Genomic DNA, 20,773 nt, shown 5'->3' with positions numbered 1-20,773 from the left:
TTTCTGTTAAATGGAGAAAAGAAAAACACTTTATTTTTTATTTTCCTCTCAGTTCATTTGCATGCTTTCCTTTTATAGTTTATCTCACCATTAGGAAGCCTTCAAATTCTTTACTTTTCAAAGCTCCAATCTTTTTTAACTTTCCCTTGGTCTTTCTGTTGGATTTCTCCTTCTCTCTTTTAATTTTCTTTTGCTCTATTTTCTTTCAGGTTTTTTCTTTTCCACTTTTTCATCTTCCCCAAGATATCTCTGCAGCTCAGTGGACCATGATACAATCCCACTTCCAAGAATTTGGGATCTATAGCCTCAAACTTTCAGTGGCCCTATTTTGCTGAGATTTTAACCTGAGATCTCCCTGCCAATTCAAACTTAGTATTAAAGCTGAACTCAACAGCTATATTCTCAATTGCTGTGAATGAAGTCAACAGAGCATGCACCAATTAACAGAAGTGAGCCAGAAGTGGTTGTTCATCATCTTTATCCAAATTCCTCCTTTTCCTGCTCTCTGTATCAATAGCTCTATTTTTTGTTTCCTCAGCATCACAAAACCCCTGGATTCAATCTCAGTGTCATCCTCAAATCCTTCCCTTCTTTCCCCCATCCAGGGAGACATCACTAACTGCTTGGTTGTTTCTACACAGCTCAACAGCAAACTTCTTTCTTCATTTCCACCCAAATATATCCTAGTCCAAAGTCCAGCTGTTACCAAATCAATCTCTCCAGTCTTCCTCCATTCAAACTGATTGTAAACCTTATTGTTAATTATGCTCTTTTTCTGTTTGTTTTTTATATCACAATTTAAAGACCACTCATCCAGCAATATTCTCATCACAGTACTTTTGTGTTCCTGCAAAAGTTAGCCATTTCTCAGAATGTGATGCTCCCATTCATTGGTGTTGAATCAAATACTCTTAAAAAAAGAGGTTTTACTTCAGCAAAAAGATAGGTATATTCAAATATTCCAAGATACTGTATTGTCTCCTCCAAATTACATTATTTTTCTTGAACATAAGGCAACTAGGAGAAATTATGTTGAACATGCATTTAGCCTGCCTTGTAAAATACCTTTTAAACATCCCCAGGTCATCTACACAGCGTTAATAATGAAATTATTAGTGAAATTAAAAATTAACATTTTCAATCCAAAATATAACCACCATTTCATGTCTCCTCCAAATATTAATATTTCCACATAGTTAACTTTTTTACACAAGAAAATGGTTCTAAGAAACCACAAGTACTCGAGACCATTATTGAAACTATTCAGGCAGCTCTAGCACATTGTGGAACACTATCCTTCCAAGAGCCACTCATGCTCACGTTGGTCACAATGGGGACATCATTCCTAGCTAGCCTGCTCTCACCAGTGATGGTTTTACCATCACTTCAAGACACAAAGCCAGTGGCAGCTCAAGATGTTTGGGTCTCTTTTCCCTTAAGCTTCTAGGAAAAAAAAAAAAAATCTCAAATTATCAGGGTTTTGAACAGTGAAGGAAGAAAGCCAGAAGTCTCCATCTGGTTGAGTTAAATATCATTTACTTTTATAAATGTCATCTAGAGGTTTCTCTTGAATGCCATTCATAACAGGGACCACTGTATAAGCACATGGAAAGATTGATAACTTGAACAAACAGAAGTTGTAAAAGGAAGAAAGTATTAACATTTCTGTCTATAGAGACACAGTGTGCCCCAGCAGAGGTCACACAGATTGCCCACGCCAAACTCAATGAAGTGCTGAGGCTTAGTAGCAAGGCCATTTTTCTTTCCTGGTGATATTGGGAGTTAATGAAAGGAAGATACCAAATTAACCATGGATGATACAAAAGATAACCCACTGACAGAAATGCATTAGCAGAAATCACTTTGGTTTCTGTGTGTAATACTGATGTAGAAATAGGAAAACTCAAGGCAAATCAAACTTCCTACTAATAATAAAGTAGAAAAAAACCTGGTAAATATCTGCCCTAGTCCTGGTGATGCATCTTTATCACTTTTACCACTTCACTGTGGTAACATTCACTTAAAGATGAAAATACAAATAGAAATACTAATCTGTGTGAATTGTCTGACATAGAAGTACCAATCTTGTGTGTACATATGTAAAATATACTTTACTGTTCAGGCAGTGTGTAGTTGTTGCTTTAGAAAGGGAAAAAAAAGTTATTTTTGCTGAACATCTGGAGCATTAGCTAGTTTTGGATTAGCAACCAAGGACAAGGTTGAGTTTACCAATAATATAACCACAGTAATATAATAAGTGCTGATAAATGTGTCGCATAACCATTACCAGCAGACACATTCTCTGGCATCCTAAAGAAATATGAATAAGCACTAACATCAGAAATAGATAAGATTATTTGATTAAAATATAATGGAAAGTTTGGAAGTTTCTTCAGGCCACTGTTTTTTTTACTCAAGGCAATTCTGTTTTGCAGAAGGCAATAAACATGCCAAAACACAGAAACCTTGACAAAACTATCTCGTTCAACTTTAGCAACAATCTAGTAAGTGTCACTTTATTTCTACTGAACTAAACCTCTGATCTTCTGAAATAATCTAACTTCACCTAGCAAAAGAAACAACAGTTAACTGGATGTTCTTTAATTTCAATGTAGTCCAAGCAATCAGCAACTGAGACAAAAGGCGGGCTCACAACTCCTTTTTAAAATTACACTTTTTTCCAATTAAATGTCTGCACTGAATATTAATTCTGCCTTTCAAAGCCTAAAGCACAATCACAACAGAATTAACAAAAAAAAAGTTTAAAAGTTGTCTCCCATAACTACTAAAAGCATCCTTTAATTTTTCAGAATGCCAGTTTAAGTGTCAAAATACTTTGTAACAACAGAAGACCATAGTATTATCTCCTGCCTTAAAATTTTTATGGCCTGAAACCATCTGAAGAAGTCACTTCATCATGTCACAAACCAATGTTAATGTTACAGAAAGTAAGCAGAGGATTGTTTGGGTATGCAAGGCATGATATTAAAGGCTTTGCTGAGAGCATGTTAGGATTAAGAGTTTTAGTAACTCCCTCTAAGGAACTTCTGACAGACTTGATCAGTTCAACTGTTCACTCATTTTTCACACATTTAATTCATATTTTTCATCTGCAAAATTAACAAAAATCTGATAGTCAATTGACTAGGCAAGAAAACAAAACTGAAACATATGGATAGAAAACTTTTGAAGTGATCCAAACAGAATTTAATGTACCTCTACTTATTTAAGGTTGTGTCATATTATCTCTTATCCTACCTATTTATTCAGTGATCACAAAAATAGGTGTCTTTTTTGTTTAATTTGAAAATGCAGTATTGACAATAAACTTAAGACATATCTGTTGAGAATCTGAGACTGTATTAATTGCAGAGGAAAACATTTCAAATAGCTTTTATTTTATAAAGGTTCTTAAGAAAAAAAGAAAACAGACTGTTTTGTTCAATACTTGATAAAAACAATACCCTGCCATGCCAGATTTCATGCCAATTAGGTTTTATTTCTTTTAAAATTTTATGTTTTATATGGCCACAACATGATGCACCTACACAAATTCAACAAGAGAAAACACATTCATCTGTTTCAGAAAGGTGGACGAAACCTGGTTATGCAGTAAAGGCATGTTTTCCTGTAACAGTGGTGAAGGATTTTTGTGGAGCTGTGAAAATGGAAAAGACACTTAACCAGCAGATGCAGATCTGCTTTCACACAACTCAACAGCTCTCAGTTAAACAGTACCTTCAAAAAGGTATTATTTTATTTAAAAAGACAAAACACTGCCACGTAAAGCAGCTAAATTTGCAACCTGTAACCTATCAGCTCACAAGCATGAAAAGAAACAGGAAAATAAGTAGGTTGTAAAATTTTTTTTCCATCCAGAGAATCACACCTTAATATTGCCACACAAACCATATTAATAGAAAGGAAAATTAAGATTATCTATAAACTACAGGTCATGCACAGGAATTGCAGCTGTGATCTACTACTTGTATCAGGATCTGTTTTTTCATGATAAATAATTAGTGTACATCTGCAAACTTCTCTGTGCTAGTCTACTGTCTCCCAAAAAGAACATCACCACAAAAAATACCCAGTATTCCAAAGGAATGAAATATGATATTAAGGACAGGAAAGAAACATAAATAAATGTATACACTAATTTTCAAAAAAGAGATTTAAACTATTTTGTGTTTATAGACATACACACATGGTATGAGTCAATGAGCGTATACAGTGAGAATAAAAACATCTTTCACAACTTTCAAAATGTCTGGAAGAAAGAAATTATTTGCTAAATACCACAGGGCTGCAATATGTAGTAGGATGGCTCATTCTAGGATTTGAAATATCAATTAACATGCAAGTCTGCAAAATATAGAAAGGAGTATGTTCTTACAATTGCAATAACAAAATTATCTACTTCAAGCTTCATCACAATTTCTCCTACAATTATTTCTTTTTAAAACTAAAATCATAAGCAGCCATTTTTAATAAAATATATTCCTGCTAGCATTCATACCAATATTAGTAACAACATAAAATGCAAGTAAGTCGAGATTGATAATGTTTGTCCCTACAGCACAGCACCACAGCCAAAGAAAACCAACTTGACCTTGAGGTAGGTCAGGAGCACTCAGCTACCCAGCAAAGCCCAACACCACCCAGAAACCATTCCCAGAACCTGATTTGCTCTGATAACTCCACAGGCTAGAAACACGTTCAACTGAGACCTTCTCAAACTGAGATGTTAATTGTGAACTTCTCCTGTGAGCAGAAGCAGAATTTTGACAAGGGGACTACTCCTATATTGAGAAGATACCAATAAAAGGATTAAGGCAATGCTTGAAGGCATTTCAAAAGCAAAGCCTCAAATTTTGGTATGCTACTGGGAATGAAAAGCACAGAAAGTTTGTGCTTTATCCCCATTGCAGAAGCTGCCAAGAATGGACAACAGAAAATATTTATAAAAATAGTAAATAAAAAACTGCAAGGCACAACAAGGAAATCTGAAGAGGTCCTTTAACACCATTAAAGGTGGGATGCCCAACAAAGATCAAAGCCTGACCACTAAATCATGCAGTAGGAGGTGCCAGAATGTGTGCTGGGCAGCTTCAGGGCAGATATTCATCTATACCCACATGTACACCAGTTTTAGTTAGCAGACTCTCCTACAGCTGAGTCATGGAGCACTTCCCTGGAACAACACAGCTATGTGCATTATATTCTGTCTTGGTGAGTCACTCTATTCCATACAACCCATTCACAATCCAAATAACTGCCTCTAAATATGAAAAGAAAATGGAAAGATTAAACCTAACTAAGTAAAGACAATTTTACCTCATTACAAGAAAAGCAACATACACTACTGCAACCCACCTTATTCTGTATTACCATTGTCTTCAAAATATTTTAGTCTTTACACGATTTTTAGGTGCAATACACTTTTTTTTTAAAAAAAAAAAAATCAAACTGAGAACAAGACAGGGCAAATAAAAAGCCAAAGATCTTGTGTACAGCTATGAGCTTAATATTGCATGCCTTTCCCTGAACTCTATCATTGTTCATCACAAGTGCTACCTTCAGTTGTAACTGTGCAATAAATTTCCATGTTGCCATACAGAGCTCACAAAACTTTCAAGAGAAAGTTAATTTAATCAAGTGCTGAATAATTATCCAAATCTATTTGCCTTTTTATTGGACAAAATATGACACAAAAGAGAAGTTAAGTGAAACTTTTAACAGCATAAAATAGAAGACCAAGGTAGGCTACTTTCAAAGACACATGAAAAAAGAGTTAGGTATTTCATGATTTTCAGCATCCAGCATTTCCAAATCTGCACAGCTCTAAAAAATTGTCATGGAAATAACAGGTATATACTGAGATAACTTATATACTTGGAAAAGCTCACATGGGCATACCTGAAAAGGATGTAACACCTCTGACAGGCTGCTTCCATGTTTCCACATAAATTATATAAAATTCCAAGTTCATCAACACTCATACCGATTCTACTTTTCAAACCCGCAATCAGAAAACAATTTTCCCTAAGGAATGTATCATTTCCACTTCTATCAGAAAAAAATACGATGACAGAGTACTTTAAACATCTCCAGACTGTACACCAGCTAGGAATTCTTTCCTCCATACTTTTGAATGTGGCATCCCTTGACAACAGCTCACATAGACACACTAAACAATCCAGAAATCAGCTAGCTTCTATGTGGTAGTGATGCAGCCTTAGAAGAACAAATTGTAATGCAATTTATGCAAATCTTTTTACACTATTTACACACTGACACCATTAGCTGCAACTCACCTATGTCTCACATCCATCCCTAGAAATCTTCCCAGTGTTCCCCATGCACACCACTTTTGGCTTCCTTCCTTTGACCACGTGCTCACATTTATAGGAAGGATGAAGATAACATCCCTATTGGGATACTCAGGTGCAATATACTTTTATTAGAAATCATTAAAATGAGAACAAGACAGAGCAAATAAACAGCATACAACTCCCTATCATAGCTCCCAAGTTACACTCCTGGAGTCTATCTGAGGTATGTAGCATTTCACTACAGCCACTCCACACTATTTTCCAGGAAATTACCACCAAACTGATCCAACTAGGACAGAAAAATTACCAGGTAGGACCTGACTGTGTGGACACAAAAACAGCTGTAGAGCCAAAGAGAAATAATTGCTGGAAAGCCATCCACCATCCCACAGAGTGAACTCATTCCAGACAGGAGCACAGTGCAGCTGGGCTATGGGGTGAGTGGCATGCAGCACTGGGGCATGCCCTGGCTTTTTCAAAGCAGGAAACACCTCTGACACAAAGCAATACTCATAAGGAAAATGGAATAATTGTGACATGCTGTATCTGAGTAGAACCTTCACTTAGCAAAAGAGACACCTGTAGAGCTCGATCTCTTTGAAAGGGGGCACTAATTTGCTAAATATACTTCTTCATGGCACAGATAAATCTCAATTTACAGATATTCATTTACTCTGAGCTAATTCAAATTTTTACTTTGTTCTAAATTTCAAAATAGTGATTTTTTTTTCAATTTCATTTTCCTTCTGCTTAGTTTTATAGTGACAATTTTCATATTTCTTTAAAATTACTAAAATTTTTTTAAAAATTTTTAAAAAGCAAGGACAATTTTGACAGAAGTTGCAATCTTAGGATTTTCAAAGGACAAGTTTCACTCCTAAAATTACTGCAAGGTGTTTTGAGGACAGGCTCTTCAATATTGCAACAGCTATTCTGTGAAAGGTTTTGTTCTTGGTTAGGCTGCTCAGCCTGGCAAGCTTCCTGACTTTCAGCAATTATTTTCCTTTTTTATGCAAGATCATCATCAACACCACATGTGCTTTGTAGCTGGTAAAATCAATTCCTCATATAATAGGTTAACCACTGAACTGAAGGCAGAGGACACTGCTCAGTGAACAGTAAAGGTGTCTCCGCACTTGGCAAAACAAGCAGCTACACCAGGAACTTTCTTCACCACTCATAACTGCCTCAGGCCAGATATTGGCAAAACAAAACTACAGACAAATAATCTCAAGGAGACCAAATTATCCATCCTACTATTAATATTTTTATTGTAATTTTCCACTATTTCAAGTTTTGAGTACACAGAAATAGAAGCTTAATAAAAAATAAATTGTAATGTGAGGCTTTCCTCAGAGCAGTTATTGACCACTTTGCAAGAAAAGCCATAGCAAGAAACAAGTGACTCTTGGGAAGATCCATGAGTACCAAAAATATAGAGCAATCACAGCTAATGTTTGTTACTACATCAAATGCTGACCTGCTTTATATGAAACCACATGCAAGAAAACCATCATTTCCTGGGCCTGTTACTCCTTCTGCCACTGAATAGCAGAGGAAGTAGAGAAAACAATTCTCCATCTTCCCAGAAAAGTGGCTCGTCACCCCTAGCAGAAACCATTGCAGCCATACTAGCTGAACTTTGATTTAGTGATAACTGACAGTGATTTCTGGCATATGAAAAGAAGGCTGACAGGTCATGTGGGTTTTTTTGCTGTCCCCAGACATCTGCAAATGCTGACTTCTTCTGCTATAGGAAACTTTATTAAGGAGGCCAGAAAAATACACCAGGGGACAAATTCAGATTTATAATATCACAACAGCCGTAATTACTCCAGTTAGTCCTGTGTGACCACTACAATGCTATAATGTTCACCTTCATTTTACTTAGAAATTCTATTATCCTGGATAGCCTTAGGGTCAAGATCTACAAAATTAATTATATTGCTAAGCTTTCTTACAATAGAAAAAAAAGAGACTCCATGAGGCAAAATTATCACTCTTAAAGTGAAACGTTTTTTTAGATATTGAAAACTCATAAACATATCAGACTGGAAAGAAAAAAATTTTTTTCTGAAATAAATAACAGATTTAATTATTTCATTTACTTAGAGAATGGGGAAATTGATAACTTCAAAACAAGCCACATATAGATGAATGGAGAAAAATCCTTGTTGGAAAGAAAGTTGTCAGTCTGAGTGTGCCACCTACAAGAAACAGCTGTTAGGGCTGAGACAGACACAACAGCTGCTATGAGGCCTCCCCAAAGACAGGAGTCTCAGACATTTTCATTCAAACCTCAAGAAAGCAGAATATCAGCACCAAACCAAGGGAATTACAAGCTAATAGATAATGCATGGCACAAGCCAAAAGATTAGTTTAAGTAGCTAAAAAGATAGAGGTAAAATCTTTTATATGCTTTTCCAGTCTCCAGACTTTAGAAAAGAAAAAAGGTAACCTCCAAACCATTCTATGAGATTGAAGTATTATTGTGGGGACTTCAGAGAATAAGATTTCTTTCAAAGATGAAAAAAAAAAAAAAAATTGTAAAACATTTATGCATAAATAGACTAAGGCTGGTAAGGGGCAAATCAGATTTGATCTCAACTTCAATTTAACATTCCAGCCTTTCAGTTAAAAAGTTAAAAAATGAAGTTAAAAAATTAAGAAAAAAAAATATTGTTTCTGATAACATGAAGGATTAAATTTATATACACTACAGGAGAACAGCAGTTCTCTGCTCTTACACCTCTGTAAGCATATTTCTCTGGGTGCTTTCTTCTTCCACAAACACCAAGTCAGATATGAATGGCTCCCCCTGAAAGAATCCTGGTACAAGGACAGCACAAGCATGGCCAAAGCCAGCTGCACAGCAGCCCTGAGAGGGAAGCAGCAGCAGCAGTCATCTGGACAGAGGAAACAACCAAAAAAAATTTAAAAATGAATAGCTACTTAGATAAGATATCTGGCTTTGGCAATACCAGTCTTCAAGAAATTCCAGAACCATAACATATTCCCTCTAGCGTTACAGGTTGTTACTATAGAGTAGAAGTGAAGGAGTCATTAATTAGGGAGAGAACTCCCCTAGTAATTTTGTTGTGCTACAACAATAAGAGGCCACAGCAACACTTTCTTTATAACTTGGCATCAGAACATAATAAGCATGTCAAAATAATGTTACAATAAAGCAGCACTGATATATATGGAAATCCTCCCCTTCTACTCATTCATGGGAAATGAAAAAAAATGTAGTTCATTTTCTCACAGACAAAATCCCAAGAAGGCTAAAGTAGTACCTCAAAAACAGAAAATCCTGAATAATCATTAAATGCAACCAAAGATTTATACAGAAAGCCAAATGGTACAGAAAGGAAAGTGCATATCTAAGGGATTATCTGGCATTCAGGATCAAGGTTGTCATCATACTACATGAAATAAACATTGCTCCATTTGCATCATCTTATATTTAAACATGGAGCATTATTAAACTCTATATAAATAAACCCCTATTATAGGTTTCAGAAGTGATTTTCATTATCAGCCGCAGCTTCCTGTTTCCATCATTTTTGTCATGAGCTTCACTTAAGTCATTCCATCTCATATTTTAGCACATCATTCTGTGACTTGGCTCTGTGGAAAAGACAAGGAAAAAGACTAAATAGCTCTTAATGCTGCTTTTTTTTGGCAGTCATCCAGTGCTTAATACAGTGAGTTCTGGGTATTGGACCAAGGCAATTCTACATTTCTGTCTCCATATTCAGTAGTTTTCTTCTACCACATGTTTTTTGCACCAGAGTATAAATCTTAGTCAATCAAGCTAAAAAGTTGAAGCTTGATTCCTTAACTCTGTATCATCCAATTCATGTAATCATTTAAAATAGAAATGATGAGTCTCATGCATCACAAGTATTTTCCTTGCTTCTCTTTGAATACAGTTTCCTCCCTCTCCCTCCCCCTGCATTTGTAATTTAAGTGGTTGGGTTTTATTTTCCCATGGAGACTCTGCACAGCTGCTGATTATTTTTTGGACACATCAAGTAAAAGAGAAAGTGAAAAATTATCCTCAGAGTTAGTGAGGTGACAGTAAATGTACAGTGGAAAAGTATTGATGTTGTCCAATGCCTAATACCAAGTTACTAAGTAGAATTTAATACTTGATGCATCTGATTCTTACATAGCCTAACATTCTGAGCAATTTTAGCCATAAAAATACTTGAGACAGAACTTATTCCATCAGTGTAATATTTTGCCTCTTGATGGATACAATGAAACCTCATTTCATCTTTGCATTTATTTGCTTGCTCTTGAAAAGCACTATTCAGCATAACTGTTAAAAGCTTTTTTAAATCCTTGTTTCTCACCAGTAAAGAGTTTTAGCCTTTTGCAAGCACTCTGCTGCAAGCCAGCAGAATCTCCTCCCTGTTCTGAAGAGAATTATGGCACCAAGTCCACACTTACTCATTTCCCAGTTTTTGGCATGGTGGTAATTCAAGCGTCATCCACAGAACTTAAGGGGGGGAGGTAGGGGAGAGGACAATAAAATACACAACTTCAGCTTTCTCCTGTCCCTCTCATTTCTTTGCAAGACTGTATTTATCCCCAAACCTGTGAGGCTGCAACCACTATTGCCACCCCCAAGGCTGCCACAAATTGATTAGGTTAAATTGTGCATATTTACAGTAGGATTTACCTAAGGACTTACAGTTTGCTGCTACTCGTTTGCAGCTGATTGTCAGGCTGATGCATCACAAGGGAAATAAGATAAATTCAATCCTATGGTGAGAAACACCTGAGTCCCATGAATTTAAATATAGACCATTCTGTGGTGTAAAATGTGAACTTATGTGAAGGTTCAAGAATTACACAAATCTCAAAAGAAAGCAAACAGTTATACTTTGGTTAGACTTTCTATTGCCATAAAGTCAGTCTCATGCTGATCCTCATTTTACAGGGCATTTTAGCTTGCATGTCAAACTGAAACACCAAAGGGCCAGTTCAAATAACAGATCCCAACTTGTTCTCCACGTCAATTATTCTTCTCTTCTTGCCTTCATTAAGCCACTGCAGCTCCTTCTGTACTGCTCACCACCAGATTTCACATGCTCCTTTCTAATAGCAGCCCATATGTTAGCAGCAACAGCGTACCAGGGTCCATTTGCCATCCCACACGCAGACACCGCTTCTCCCTTTTCAACTACAACAGCCTTAACTGCAGCTGCTGTTTGCATGAATACAGAGAAGACAGACACCAAGTATTAATTTTTATTTTTTTTAATGGATTTGTTTCTTAATTAATAAAGATGTTTCTGCCTAAATTAGTCTCAGAGTGTTTTCAGATGTCTTTCAGTACAATTCAGCAGCTGAAACAAAGTACGTGAGCCAAACATGATGTTTCTAGCCAGCTCACCCTGGGCTAGCATGGTCTGCTGGCTATGAGGGCTGTGTCTTTTGACAGCAACACAGTGGTGACCTTAAATAACCTCTTAATATATCCCTGGAAATAGGAATTACACAAGATGCTGAAAATACTAAGCTTCTTTCAAGCTCAGAGAAAGTACAAATATTTAATATAGCTAACATTCAGAGAAAATATGCCAAATTAAATATTAACCTTTTCAGAGGATTGCTGTTTAGCCTATGGCATTAAGGGTCTTAATATCTCAAATTTTCTTGGCTATTAACATTTCAGAAGTGGAGAATTGGAGTAGGTTCTTTAACTCCTAGATGATCTTCTTTCTTTATGTTTTCAAAGCAAACAATTCAAAAATAAACATCAATGTGCAGAAAACCAAGGAAAAGCACTTGACCAAGTAAAGAGCAGTCGGAAAATACGCTACTGTACCACCTATCCCTAAAAAGTGGACCATTTATATTATTATTGTGTTTAAAAATCATTTTCATTTAACTCTTGGACATGGTGCTGGAGAAAAATCCTATATTATCAAGAGGCATACTCCTGTAAATATTTGAGAGACTTGTGCTCCACACGTGGGAGGGGAAAAAAAAGCCAGGCATACAAAACATACACTTTCTTCTACCCATTATCTCTCCTCATGAATTTTTGTCTGCAAATCATAATCCTCAATGTCCACGTTTCTCACGAACAAATTGTGTCAGTACACATACTTGCTTTAAGTGCTTCCTCAAGTTAATACAAGAGGAACTGAAAATAGAATTCCTAATAAAGAACAAAACAGAAGGATTTGCTGAGCCAGTGCTCTAAAGCAGAGCTCTTTAAGGCACTGGTCTTTGCATATGAGAGTGCTCAAATAATACAATGTATTTTGGGACAGACAGCATTACAGGTAAATTATCCTGGGTCATTCCCTAGTTTTGGAAAGGAATGCTTCAAATTTTCTATTCACAACTAAAATATCCAAGACTGTCATTTTATAAAAACTGAACTGTTTGAAGCTCTTTTAGGAATACAAGAATTCCGATTGCAGATTGGTAGTATGAATATTGCTTCAGTTATTAGAGAGCTGTAAAAACACATCCCTCTTGTGAAAATCATAAGTTATCCAGTTATTAGCTATTGCCCAAAAACTCAGATCCCAAAAAGAAAACTACTTTATCATGACTATTACTGGTATAAATATATTTAAATGGACAATTAATCCAAATTAATTATAAAAAATATAAAATATAATTTTACAAGTTATATTTTATATAAATATATATAAATTGATATAAATATTCATCTATAAAAGTGTCAACTAGAAGCACCTTCACTACTGTGACAATCAGTGACATTTATGATTCATAAATTATTCTTGCACTAGTTCTGAAGGTACATTTCTTTCTATCCCTGAACAGGAAAAAAAGAGCAATATTTGGACAGCCAGCTTTTTAGTACAATCAGCAGAAATACATCACCAGAATATTTCAGAAATGCCGTACTCATTTTTAACTGAAGGACTAACATGTTCATCTTAGATCTAACAAATACTTAAAGACGTAAGGCAGAATAAGGATAGACAAAAAATTGTTAAGTAAGCTACAAGACAATGTGGAAAAAAAGAAAAAAGAAAAATCCTGTACTACAGGACTTAATTGTTTTTTTTCATGGCAGACAAAAGTAAGAAGCATAACTTTGGGTTGTGCACATACCAAAAAACCGTCTCTGTGGCATCCCAAAAGCTTCTAACTTCGATGAATGTGTTAGAAAATCATGAATGCACAAGGGACACTTCAGAGAGCAGTAAATGACCTAACACAAAAGTTGAGAACAGAAGACATCTTCATGTGCTAAAATGACTTCATCTGTTTTCATAAAACATGGGAGGAACATCTGTCAGGACAGGAAAGCATTCTGGAGCAACTTAAGGCATCAGAGCTGAAACTTGCAGGAGGGATTTGGGGGTTGGATTTTTTTCTGAATGCTTGTTTTCTTTGACAAAGGGTACTTCACATTTCTGGGACTTCGAGAAAGTGAGCTAGAACCTCAGAGCTCAAGACTGCATAGAAAGGATTGCAAGGTTCCTATACATCTTGAGGAAAATATAGTAAATTAAAGATCTATAGAGTATGGATTTTAGGAAACGAAAATAAAAAACTTACAAAATACCTATCAGTGCTACTCCACCTGCAACAGTTCAGTCCATTTGGAAGAAAAACCAAAAAGCTTCTGAGCTACTAAACCAAATACTCCTATTCCCAGTCATATACCTGAGTGACCTGATTGATCCCATCTATTTTTGTCAATTTGTGATCTCAAGAGGCATTTATTGGATTTGCACTAAATGAAGTTATCTTGGTAAAATGAAACATCTCAAGGAAACAAAGAAACTCTGCTAACTCCACAGGGATCTTTCAGTCCTACCAAAAAACCTGAAAGGCAAAATGCAGCAGCCATTGCTGATGCCCCAGCCTGAACAAAGTGCAGTGCTAACTGCAGGTGAGCTGGTGGTGACAAGCACCAGGGCATTTCTAAAGCACTGATGCTCTCTAAAGAGCACCCATGGCCCCCAGTGTCAGCAAAGCTTCATGTGCCACCACAAAAACATAATTTTGCCTGACAACTGTCACAGGATCAACAAATATCATTTATTTGAGTTTTGAATCAAGTATTATTAGTTCCAGCATGGGAGTATGAAAATAACCTTTCTTTCTAATGATTACATTGTTTTCAATTTGGTTAATGGATTTTTCCCATTCTCCATGATTCAAAAAGAGACTAACCAAAAATAGTGACTTTGATTTTAGTTCTACCTTATTGGAATTTTCTTTCAATTGCAAAACATAAGCAATGAGTGAGTAAAAGTAGAAATTATAAAACATGATAACCTAGCCAATATACAATATACCTTTTATTTACTTTCACTTTCTCTGCATAATAGTGTCCAAAATAAAAGTTCAATCATATATTCAATCAAAATTTTCAAGGAATACCCAGAAGTTCACTGTTTTAACAACACAGAACTTAACAATACAATAAAAATACTTCACTTTGAAGTTCTGCTAACAGAAATATGCAACTGGTTGAGCTGCTAAATTCAAATACCTGCTGGCACACCAACTTTGTTGCATGAACCTTCCCATAACTTATCAAGAACCATTTTGAAAACAGTACATTCCTCTCACTGCTCCTACTGAAAACTCTTTTCTGTCTTTCAATTAGAAGCTGACCTTTCTTACTTTGCTTTAGACCTATATTTTTAAAAATCAGTTAGCACTAACACTCAATTTTCATAAACCAATACCAACAAATACAAATGTAGAGACCATTCCTACTATAAGAGTTTAAAACACATCAAAAGCCAGAGTGCAAAACTGTGACAGTATCACTGCAATTTCTACCATGCAATAAAATTCTGTAAGAGCATTTAACTGATAATATACTTCAATTAATAATAATAATAAATAATAATAATAAAAAATAATAATAATAATGTTTTATTAGGATTTAAGTTTTAGTGCACACAGCAAGATACAGAGAGCTTAAAATTAGTAGCAAAGTAATGAAGATAAGTGGACTTTTAGAGAAAGGCATGATGCCAGCTGGAGCCAACTTATCAGAAAAACTTTACACTCAAAGATAAAATAAATACTCTAATACTTCTAAATCTCTAGCTTAATAAAAGAAGGATGAACTAACTTTAATTAGGTAGCTATATCGCACTTTTATTTTTGAAGCCGTTATCTTCATATTACTACCATTAATTAAAATAATTCATATTAAATTTATTAAAATGGCCTTTCGACAAAAGAAGGCACAATTAAGTACAAAGAATTATCATTCATCTGCATCTATAGACTTTCAAGTTATCTCTTAGCTTAAGGCCATTCAACCATTTTTCAACTAGAAAAATAAAGAGAAACATTCATGAAAAAATCAGCATTTAGAATGGGGCTACAGTAATTGTATACAATGAGAGAGAGACAAGTTCTAAATAAAAAGTGACCTGGACTTCTTGCTAAACTGAAACCACAACTTTCCAAACCAAGAACAACAGCTAACCCAGGTGCATTTTAGCAAACTCATGCATTCAGAAGAGGGGCACACATGTGCATGTACCTGTGAAGAATGTAGATCACATTGTAGGTAGCAGATGTATCCCAGAGAACAGAAACTCCCCAAAAGGATTGTGAGTTTGCATGACATACAACCTCAAAATCAACAGTTTGGTTCAACAGCAGCCAAGAAGCAGAGCATGCCTTGACTGACAACTGAGAGGCCACCCTCTCACTGTTCATACCTCAGCCCACCTCATCAGAGAAATATTAGGTATGTGGATCAAACAGAAACTGCCTGGTATCTTATCAAGTTGGCAAGCAATGGAAAACAACAAGGGAGAGAGCTGGGGAAAAGGCCAGGGTTCAGTGGGGATGCAGCTGGAGAGAAACAAGAGAAATTGCTAATGACCCACTCACCAGTATGACACGGAATTAGCAGAATGGTGAATAACCAGGCAAACATGATTTTCAGGGTGACATTGTGGCCCCAGAAATGTAAGCTATTTTAACAGACAAATGGTATAAAAGAACAGTAGATATTTCACCTGGCAAACAAACTTTATAGGCCATTGGCAAAACAGTACAGCTTTCACATATGCTCTCTCAACAGAATGCTGACAGGCTGGAACAGGTTCATAGGGGATTTGGGCAAATGATTTTTCAAGGTATAACGAGAGACCTGAGGAAGTCATTATATATATAATGTAACAGAAACAATGTTAAATTATTTGATCACCATTAAAATAGTAAAGAGAAGTTTACTCACTGTGTGACTTCTCTTATTCCTGCTGACAAAAGGCAAAGAAAACAGAATTTGATAACAGGACAGATCAAACTGGACATAGCACACTATTATGGAATAAGGCATACTGGATCTGGGAAGGCATTTACAGGGTAGCAATGATCATTAACTTTATTAATCATTAGTCATTGCTCCTCTAATTTTTGTCTCATCAAGAATGAGACTGTATTCCACATTCCAGAAGAAATTAGTTGTAAATACACCCTTTGCCACCTTAAGATAATCGAAAGCAAAGAAATTGACAGAATTGTAGTAGGCAGTCAAAAGTACAAGTGCTTGATGTGATGGTTACAATAAGCAAATTACCAATTCAAAACTAATTTTATGGTTACTGAACTCCAGTCCCTGGGTATAAAGGTAAGAGAAACAACTGTCATTGCTCTACGGATCTCACAGAAGAGTAAAGCCTCTCCTTGGAGGCAGGACAAAAGACACCGTATCTGGAAGAGACAATGAGAAAACAAAATCACTCTTATACAAGTTTATCAGAAGTAGCAGCCAACAAAAGTTAAATAGTTTCTTAAACAAAGACAACAGCAACATTATCAAGTTCTGTAACCGCAAATTATCTCAATTTCAATAAAACCTTTCTGGCAGGGGCAACCAAAATAGCAGACAGCTCTAATAAGCTTCATCTCTGAAGACCATGTGGAATTTCTTTTGTCTCTTTCAGAGGATAAATTTCACACTTTTTTTTTTGATATTGAGGTCAAATATACACTTTCCAGTGCTTTCAGAAAACCTGCTCTTTACTGTCTGTACCTTATAAGTAAACCTCTTTAAACATTTTGATGTTTAACAAATGTAGAAAATGCATCCCAGCAGTCACACAAGGCAGTTTTCATATGATGCTTTAATTGACACACACAAGCTGAAAAAACTTTTTTCCTTCTCACTGCTTAGTGAGAAGTCAGCACAAACACATTACCAAGACAGCCTACATTTCATGGATCTGGTTTCTTTGGGCTGTCCTTGGTGCCTGATGTTTTGCAGAAGAACTTAAATTCACCCAAAAACGTTTTAGGGTATTTGTGGCAAGCAGATAGCCAGTGAGCATTCTACAGCTGACAACAAAAGTTGTTACCACCAAGAGGTGGCTGTGCCACTTCAAACCAGGTTTGGTACCAGCTGGAATAATTTTGCGTGTTATGATCAACATGCTTTTCCCACCACATTCTGCTTTGGGTCTACAAAATGCCTATATAAATTCTGAATTGAAAAGATAGGACAAATTCTTAACATCTGGTTTCAGTTGTTTCAGATGCCTTGACATAAATATACATTATTTTTCTGAATGGCACAGGAAATGACAGTAAAGATTCACAGTAATCTCATGATCCTTGAGTTTAAGGTAATCACAAAAAAGACACACATAACAAGATTTGACTTGTGGTAAAGTTGTCTGAAAAGCAAAAATCTCTTGGCTATACATGATGGACAGATAAATGAACTGTTTTGATCTTGTGTTTTTCCTATCATCCTATTTGATCTGGCAAAGTCATCTGTCAGTGAAGCAAAAGCAGCTTTCAGGAATGGAATCTTTGGTATTTTCCACTGGGGCAGAACTCAACTTCTGAGGCAATTCTGTATTATGATAATCAATGGGGTGAAATTTAACGTGGAGAACTGTACAAACAATATTAACAATGCATCACTGAAGAAGGTATTTACCAAAATTGCAACTCCCAGAAGCACCCTCATCTTCAGCAGAGAAATACTAAAACAGAGCAAAAAATATCATGTCTGCACTTGGCAGGAAAAAGACAAAGACTGAGACTTTGGTCTGATTAGTTCGAAGGAGAATGTAGCTTAGGTTTGGAAAAAAAATAGAAAAGGAAAATCCTTCACAGAAATTTGTGTCACCATAAAAAAAAAAAAACTGACACAAGAAAAAATGTCAACCAAGTTTTAAAACATTACAAATACTCAGTGATAGGTAGCTGCTGGAGATGAATGCTTGGTTTCCTATCAATAAGTATCAGCTAGATTACACTAGTGTGCAGCTATGGACACATCTTTTCCAACACTTGCATCTGACAGTCCTTGCTTCTTTAACAGTCAAAAGCACATTGTTATCACATGTAGGTATGCTGTGCTATTGAATATTATGACTTTGACATTCTTCAGAATAATGTAAAGGCAGTTTGCTTTCACAATAAAATATTTTGGGCATTCTTTTGGCTGTTTTTTTCCCCCCCCCTCTGACTACATGGAATTTTTCCCTGCTATGGAAACATTCTGAAAATTGTCTTTCACTTGGTTTGGGACAAAATAACATTTTGTTCTAATCTTACATAATATCTTCTGTGTGGATATATAACAAGATTTTGCTTGCAGTAAAATGTCTTAAAAAGCAAAACACTCTTGCAAGAGAACACTCACTATAATGAAGTATTATTCAGAAGTACCAAGGCGTTGGTTTGATGGTGTATTTTACACTATAGTTTCAATCTGTCAGCAGATCAGATTCTTAAAAGGAGCATATCCTGCATCCAGTTAAATGGTAACAATTTTTAGCGCTTCATATACTGACTTCTGGTGCATTTCTATTATTTCTGTCCTCTCTTTAATTACAGGGAAAGATTACATCTGAAAAAATCAATGCCTGCAGCAAAAATATGAAAGTTAAATTTAGATACATGTTATGCAAAAACAGAAAAAAGACTAGTCCACACTAATTATGCTTTAAGGTATCAGAATAATTTTTTTAATCTTCTGCATTTTTACATTTTTCATGGGTCTTTTCCTATTTTTCCACTCGCCAGACAGGGAACAACCATAAAGAACAGTCTTTTTACTTTTTCCCTACAGAAGGCTTTTCAGCAGCACCTATGGCTAGAATAAATTTAATTTTTCTCCCCTGCTCTCTTGCATATTTCTGCACACAATTTCAATAAAGCTAATTCTTAGTCGGAAGCATGAATGAAGAAGAGTGTGTGACATTTACAGCTAAGTGGCAGGATGCAGACTACCAGGAAAAGATAACTGAAGTCCATGGTGAGCACTTAACAAACGTAAGCCAGTTTGGCAGAACCTGACACTGTGCTGCAGCCGGGAAACTAGATAACAAAAGGTTGGCAATGTGCACTCTGCTCTTTAATAGAAAAGATAGTATCAGATAAGCTGACAGCCAAATATTCACATCATGTCTTTCCTCACAATAACATGGACAGGAATACCTGGCAATACTAAAATTTAATGGTATTTTGTTTGGAAGAAAAATTAATCTGAACTGTATGCTCAGATGACCTTTCATTTAGATAAAATTGAATTTAAAAACTACTCTTTCTGAAAAGAAAGCAATAGTGTAACTCATTAAGACAATTTTCTGTAAAGATGATAAGTATCTAGCCATTGTTATACATTTCACCACTATAAAATGTAAGACTATCTCAAGAGTAAAACTCAAGAGTTTTCTGCCAAAAGACCTTAGCTAATGAATTCAAGAAACAGATATAATACTAAGGCTGTTTTGCAAATACAGCAATCTTCATGGTAATGTTCAATTTTCCTTGTACCCAAACTTTGTTGAGAATGCACATTTGAAACAAGCCCTTTGGAGGAGCTGAAACTCTCCCATCTCTCCCATAATATTTTACATAAGTTAATCCCTTAAAGGAAAGGTAAAATAAAGTACTGCACTGTGCTTCCAGTTTGTGGATCTTGTATTATGATATACTATGATTAGGGAAAAAAAACTCTACTGCAAAAGAATCTAAATTTAGATATAACAGATATACACTTCAAATCTTTTCTATTGTAGGATTATTTTTGAAAACAAAACCATTTGTAACATTGAGGATTGTGTCATAACATGCTTCTATTATGTATTGTTACAAAACAGGTCAAAATTATTTTAAAGAAATTTCCTAGCTTTTGCCTTAAAAAGTGAAAAGTCAGCTTCTAGCAGGGCCAGCAGCAAGGACCATGCACCCATCATGATGGGTTTCAGCCCAAAATTACAGCAGAGACTTCTGTCAGCTGAGATGCAGGAAGTTAACTGGAAATTGAGGAAGGCCTTATCCCAGAGAGGGAGATGGCTCAGGGAACTGAGTGCTACCTCCAACATCAGTCAGGGGAGCCACAGCTCAATTTATCCTGCTCTTTCCTGGAGATGGGATCAGTGCCACATATCTGTGACCCCAAAGGAAGGAAAAGAGACTACGGTTTAACGGAGAGA

General features: G+C 35.8%; 1 protein-coding gene across 1 annotated transcript in view; it reads right to left on the bottom strand.

Moving 5' to 3' along the window:
• TLL1 (tolloid like 1) overlaps positions 1-20,773 on the bottom strand; it is a 127,734-nt gene that overhangs the window by 71,245 nt on the left and 35,716 nt on the right. The window lies entirely within an intron of this gene.

The sequence above is a fragment of the Parus major genome, chromosome 4, assembly GCF_001522545.3.
Source record: "Parus major isolate Abel chromosome 4, Parus_major1.1, whole genome shotgun sequence".
NCBI classification, from domain to species: Eukaryota; Metazoa; Chordata; class Aves; order Passeriformes; family Paridae; genus Parus; species Parus major.
Note: the sequence above shows the minus strand (reverse complement) of the source record. Positions and strands in the feature narration are given on the sequence as shown.